The sequence below is a fragment of the Balaenoptera musculus genome, chromosome 7 (assembly GCF_009873245.2).
Source record: "Balaenoptera musculus isolate JJ_BM4_2016_0621 chromosome 7, mBalMus1.pri.v3, whole genome shotgun sequence".
NCBI classification, from domain to species: domain Eukaryota; kingdom Metazoa; phylum Chordata; class Mammalia; order Artiodactyla; family Balaenopteridae; genus Balaenoptera; species Balaenoptera musculus.
In genome coordinates this window covers 56,472,102-56,477,982 of record NC_045791.1, presented here as the reverse complement: position 1 = coordinate 56,477,982, position 5,881 = coordinate 56,472,102, and positions in this window count along the sequence as shown.

Genomic DNA, 5,881 nt, shown 5'->3' with positions numbered 1-5,881 from the left:
CCCATCTCGTTAGAGACTTTAACCCAGAGAGAGGCAGTTCTGTGAGGCCAGGTGCTCTTCCCCCATCCCGACTGAGGCATCAAGTTGCCGTAATCCTGACATCATTTGCTTGCCTACTTACAGTATCTTGCTAAGCTCTCCCCACCAGCTCCCAGGCTGGAGGCTGTGCTAGGTGGGCACAGTGACAGTCAAGAGACATTGGTCTTGTCAAGGGGATGATGCTTCCAGCCATTCAAGGATGGTCTCCTCTCTGTTCCTAGTGCTTGGCTTGCCACTGCAGAAAATAGAAAAGACCTACAAGACAGACTCCAACTCTGCTTTAGGAAAGCAGCTTACAGTGCTCTTAGAACAGTGGTTCTTTTAACCTTTTTTTGGGGGGGGTCATAGAGCTTTTGGACACTCTAATGCAACTGGGCATTTACACAAAAATGTGCATTTGATTTTAGAAGTTTCATGGTCTCCTTAATCCTGTCGATGGATCTCAGCTTTAAGACCCTCTGCTTTGGAGGAGACCAATGTCTTCAAACAGATAGTGAACATTTAGGAGATAATCTGTTTGGGTTTTTGGCATATAGACTATAAATATAGCAGAGGGGTTGGTGTGGTCTGAGGTAGTTTGGGGAAGGCTTTATGGAGTAAATGAGCCTTGAGGTTTACATTGAAGGATGGTTGGTATTTTGAAGTCAAAGGCAGAGCATTTTTGTATAGAATAGCATGAGCAAAGGAAGAAAGGTAAGATTTCATTCATTTATTCATTAACATTTTACTTCATTCATTTATTCATTAGCATTTTTATTCATTTATCAAATATAGAACTCCTACTGAATTAGATAATCAGGGGAAATAAAGGTAAGACATGGTTTCCTGACCTCAAAGGATTTACAGTACAGAAGATGCAATTCGGCAAGCACATAAATTAACATGTTACAAAGAACATGTAATTGCTCTGAGTGAATTCAGCTAGGGGGTTTCAAAACGCTCAATGTAAGAGACACGTTTCGGCATTGTTGCAAGGAAACTGTGCAATTAAATGGGCAGATGTAAAGCACTCACTGACAAGACCTCACCTTTGGTTTGGATGTCATACCTCACAAAGAGGAAGGAAACAGTATGGGCAAAGTCAGGGAGGTGGAGAAACATGTTGTGTGTTTGGAAAACATGTTTAGCTTGAATAAAGCACAGGTTATGAGTAGAGAAGGCTTCAAAAGGTGAATGGGGACAGGTCATGAATGCTCTTAACTGGCAAGTAAGGGGATTTGAGTATCACGAATGGAGAACCACAAATTTTCCTTAATGTGGTGTTTTAGGACAGTACACCTAGCTACAGTGCTCAGGAAATGTTGGCATGGAGTGGTACACCTAGCAACAGGGAGACCTCACAGGCCGCTGTCGAAACGCAGGAGGGAGCCACTGAGCGGGATCTTGTTGGTATATGTCTGAGGGAATTAACTTGGTGAACTGTGGGTAGTGAAGGGGGAGGCATGGGAATTTCTAATTCCTACCTACCTGCTGGGGCCAGAGAAGGGACGTGACCCGTGGGTCACTTTCAGAAGGAGACACTATTTTTACTCACCAGGAAGGAAGCAGGCGTGTCGTCATGACAGTGGACTTCTATGGTGTCTCTGCCACTCTCTCCTGGTTCTAGCTTCAGAAGGATGGGAAATGCATGCCAGCTGTATCATTTGTCCCCCCACCCCAGCCTATTTTCGTATCTCCTCACTCAGAGCAGTGTTTGCCACACAACGCTGGTGTATAAGTCCAGATCATTTCCTTAAGTTTTTGCCCTTTAAACCAAACTATTACTCTGCCAGGGGTCAAGGGGTTCCTTGAGGAGGGCTTGGAGGTTTCAGAATGTGGGCTTCACCTTCTCTCTGATTTAGAAACAAGCTTCTCTTTCAGTTTTTTTTTCTTTTTTTTTAAGTGGCATCTCCCACAGTACCTCATTTGATCTCCATAAATGCGAGAAGTAACTTGGGAAGATATTTCTCTTTTACAGATGAAACACAGAGGAGATAGATGCCTAGCTTAAGACAACATAGTGAAAGAGGACCCCAAGATGAAAACTTTCCACCTCAAGACAGCATTGATGTTCAAGACAGCCCTGAGTGCAAGGTAGCAGGAGCCTCTATTTTCTCTACTCTGATCCACAGAATTTCTTCCAGACTCCTAAGTTCATCCTAGCATTTATAGGCTAAGCTCAGGTCAGGTGAGCTCTGTCTGTGCCTTAGGGATTACTTAATTTCCCATTCAGCAGTAGATCCTTTCTCTACTCTTACAGAGATTTCGATCACAGCAAGCTGGTATTCCAGTTCTCATTGTCTGCTGAGGCACTTTTCGCACTCTAGGGCAAATGTCATTTCTGCAGTTTCTCTACTTGGGAACAAGTCTCTCATTCCCTTCCAAGTCACCAATGACTTTAAATGTCAGAATTTGTCCCAGCAATACTAAGCAGCCACTTCGCTTGCTTATCAGCATAGTGTCCGAGTTCCATTTAAAGTCTCAAGGCCAGTGCTTTCTTAAACTAATTCTAGAAGTTTCCAGAGAGTCCCAAAGGACTTCCAAAATTTAGCTGCTTCTTCATCACGGTTGAGGTGAAAGTGATCAGATTATAGAATTTTTCTCCTATGTTTGACATTGTCACATCTGATGCCACAAAACTCTCCTTTAACACACTCCGAATTAGCTGCTAACCAGTTTCTTTCACTCCACATTTCAAATTCTTTAAACCCTGGAAAAGCAAGCAGCCACAACCTGAAGGCTGAAGATATCTGTGTTGGACGCTCAGCTGTTTTAATGGCCTTTACAACGTGTCTTTAGGACTCTGCCCGATTCTCTTTTGGCAGTCTTCACTGTGATGGGGGTGGCAGTGGAGGTTCGAAAGGGAAGTCCCCACCTCATGTGAATGCAGGGCTGGCCTGCACTACTCTCCTTAGACAGCGTCTAAGCTGCCAGAGACGGATTCAGCTCCCACATTGGAGCTCTCCTGTTAAACCCTCCGCATCACCACAGTGAGAGAAAAACACGCCTTCTGGGGACTCATGACTGATTCCCTACATCATGTCTAATGTATCCCAGGGTGCTAACTTCAGCACACCTGCCTCCACCACTGGTAAGGTAATGAGATCACTTGTGAGTTACTGGTCACTGACAACATTTATAACATTCTTCAACCGAACGTCATTGCATAGCCAGTGTGCAGTGTTCCCCAGGAGGTGGTGAGTTCTGTCACCCTGGGAGCCCTGTTTTATGGGTAGTTGCTTGGGGAAGTGGTTCAAAACCCTTTATAAATGAGGTGGATGCGTTTGGAAAGGTTCTAGGTGTCCCATGATACCCTGTTAAATTTCGTTACTAATTACATCATCAAGAGGTAATTATAGCCCTCCGAGGCCAGAGATTTTAAAATTATAGCCACCCAGGAAATTTAGCCCATAAAAAAAGGAATGCATTGGCCTGGATAACTGAGGTGGTTGGGGAAAGGTGTGGGGTGGTGGCGGACAGGGAGCTCAGGAATCCAGTTCGCTTGAGTTCAGTTAGCACCTAAGTCAATTCACAGTTGTCTGTGCTATGGAGTTTGAATGAGGCTGCATTAGGGACACACTTCTCAGTTTTAGAGAATCAAAAATTACCCAATTTACTCAGGAAGGTATCTAGAATAATTATCTTATTTTTCTTCCTTAAATCAGTCCCTTTTTTGGCAAGTTCTCAGAAAGCAGAGCTGACATTCAGTTTAAAGTGAGAAAAGAAATGTAAACTTCCTTTGAGCCGCATTTCAAGATAATGTAGATTTCTTTTTTTTGGATACCAAATAGCCAAAGATAAATACAAGACAGTGAGACACAGTGTTCCTGGACTCTCTTCAGAAGAGCTCTTTGGACTTGGTCTCTTAATACCATCTCTATCCCCCTTTGCATTTCTGCCACGAGTGAACTAGAGTGAGGAGCTTATTGCCTCCTTTCCTGAGAGGCATGCCAGTGGAATGGTTAAAATGGGACTGTGGATCAGAATCCCTTGATTTGCTTCCTGGCTTCTCCAAGGTAATCTTGTGTATTACTTAGGGTAGCACTAGTTGCTATAACAAATAAACCCCACGTTGTCAGTGTTTTGACACAATAGAGTTTTATTTCTCACCTGTGTAACAGTCTAGTGCTGGTGTTCCTGGTGAGCAATCTTCCATGTTGTGATTCAGAGATGAGGCTCCTTCATCTTGTGGTTCTTGCATTTCTTAGAACCTCAGCATCTTCTGTATCCAGCCAGCAGATGAGTAGGGAGTGTGAAGAAAGCACAGTCAGTAACTGACAGAGCTGGAAGAGACACACATCCCTTCCACAGCTTTCTATTGCTAAGAACTAGTCACATGGTGCCACCAGGATGCAGGGGAGGCTGGGAAATGTAGTCCCTGGCTGAGCCGGTTGATTCTATGGAAGGAGGAGAACAAATGTTGGCGAAAGTTAGCTATTCTTGCCACAATTCGGCCAGATACTTCAACACTCTGTACCTCAGTTCAGTTCCCTCATCTATAATATAGAGACAATAGCAGTACCTACTTCATAGAGTTGATTATGGATCCAGTTAGATAACATATATAAAATATTTGGTACACAGAAAGTACTTCATAAAAGTTGGCCATTATTTCAACAATTGTTATTGTTGTTAATTTTTCCGGTAGTTACTTTATTACCACCCAACAGAGACTCTCATAATTAATATCTCACATTACTCTAATTAAAATAGCTAGCCAAACAGTGTGTGATAAGTCTCATGGCTCTTTCATGAACAAAGAGAATCTATTTGATGGGGTAGGTATAAAACTAACCAGTGTGACAGTCAGACAGTCCCTGAAGGATATGAAGCCTGCCTGTAAAGTCATGGCCCCTGCTCCCCTCCTGCTGTATGCTCTACACTCAGAAGGAAAAAAAGTTAGAATTTCTCAGAGGGGATGACAGAACAGTTCATCATTTCATTGTCTACATGTTATTTTTCAGTATTTATTTCCATACCATTTGCTTTAGAAATTATAGGAAGCTTTTGTCTTTGAATCTGTATCTATATGTACTTGAAAGACTCAAAAAGGGCATTTTCAACCTGTGATTCATTTCTATTTCGATAAAACTTCATAAGTAGAAACCAATTCAGTAAGGTCACTTTTCCTGGCTACTAAATTCCTCTTTCAGAGTGCAGGAAAATTCCATGGTCACCAGCAAGAATCCTGGGAAAGTAAAAAGAAATGAATGAAGATAATCTAGACGTTTTATACACAGAGTGGGGAAGGCATGCTGGTGATGAGACTGTTATACTTCCTGAAGGGCTGCTTACTTTTATTCAGTGTCATAAACCAAGCCAGGCCAAATCACACCACACTTGACCCAACATGACTCAGCAATGGTTGGAAAGCTGAAAGTCAAGGCTGTATAGCACAGTTTTTAATCAAATGGACTCTGTTAGCAGAATACTTGGGTTGAAATCTTGGCTTCACTCTTAACTATACATGCACAACTTCAGGCAAGTTACCTAACCTTTCTAAATCTTGGTTTTCTTGTCTCTAATTTGGGATAAAAATAATGCCTGCCTTATATGTTTAATTGAGATAATTTCTGTGATATACTTAGTACAGTGCTTGCCGCATAATAACAGCAAGTACTTATGTGCTCTGTCTTAAGAGCTTTCCTTGCATCTACTAATTTACTTCTCATAACAAACCTATGGGAAAAGATACTACAATTAGTCTCATTTTACAGGTGAGGAAACTGAGGGCCAGAAGGGTTGAGTAGTCTCCCCAAGATCGCATAGCTACTTAAATTGTAAAGTCACAATTCAAACCCATGCCCAGAGTCCAGAATCCATGCTCTTATCTTCTGTATTATGCTGCCTCTTCATAAGAGCT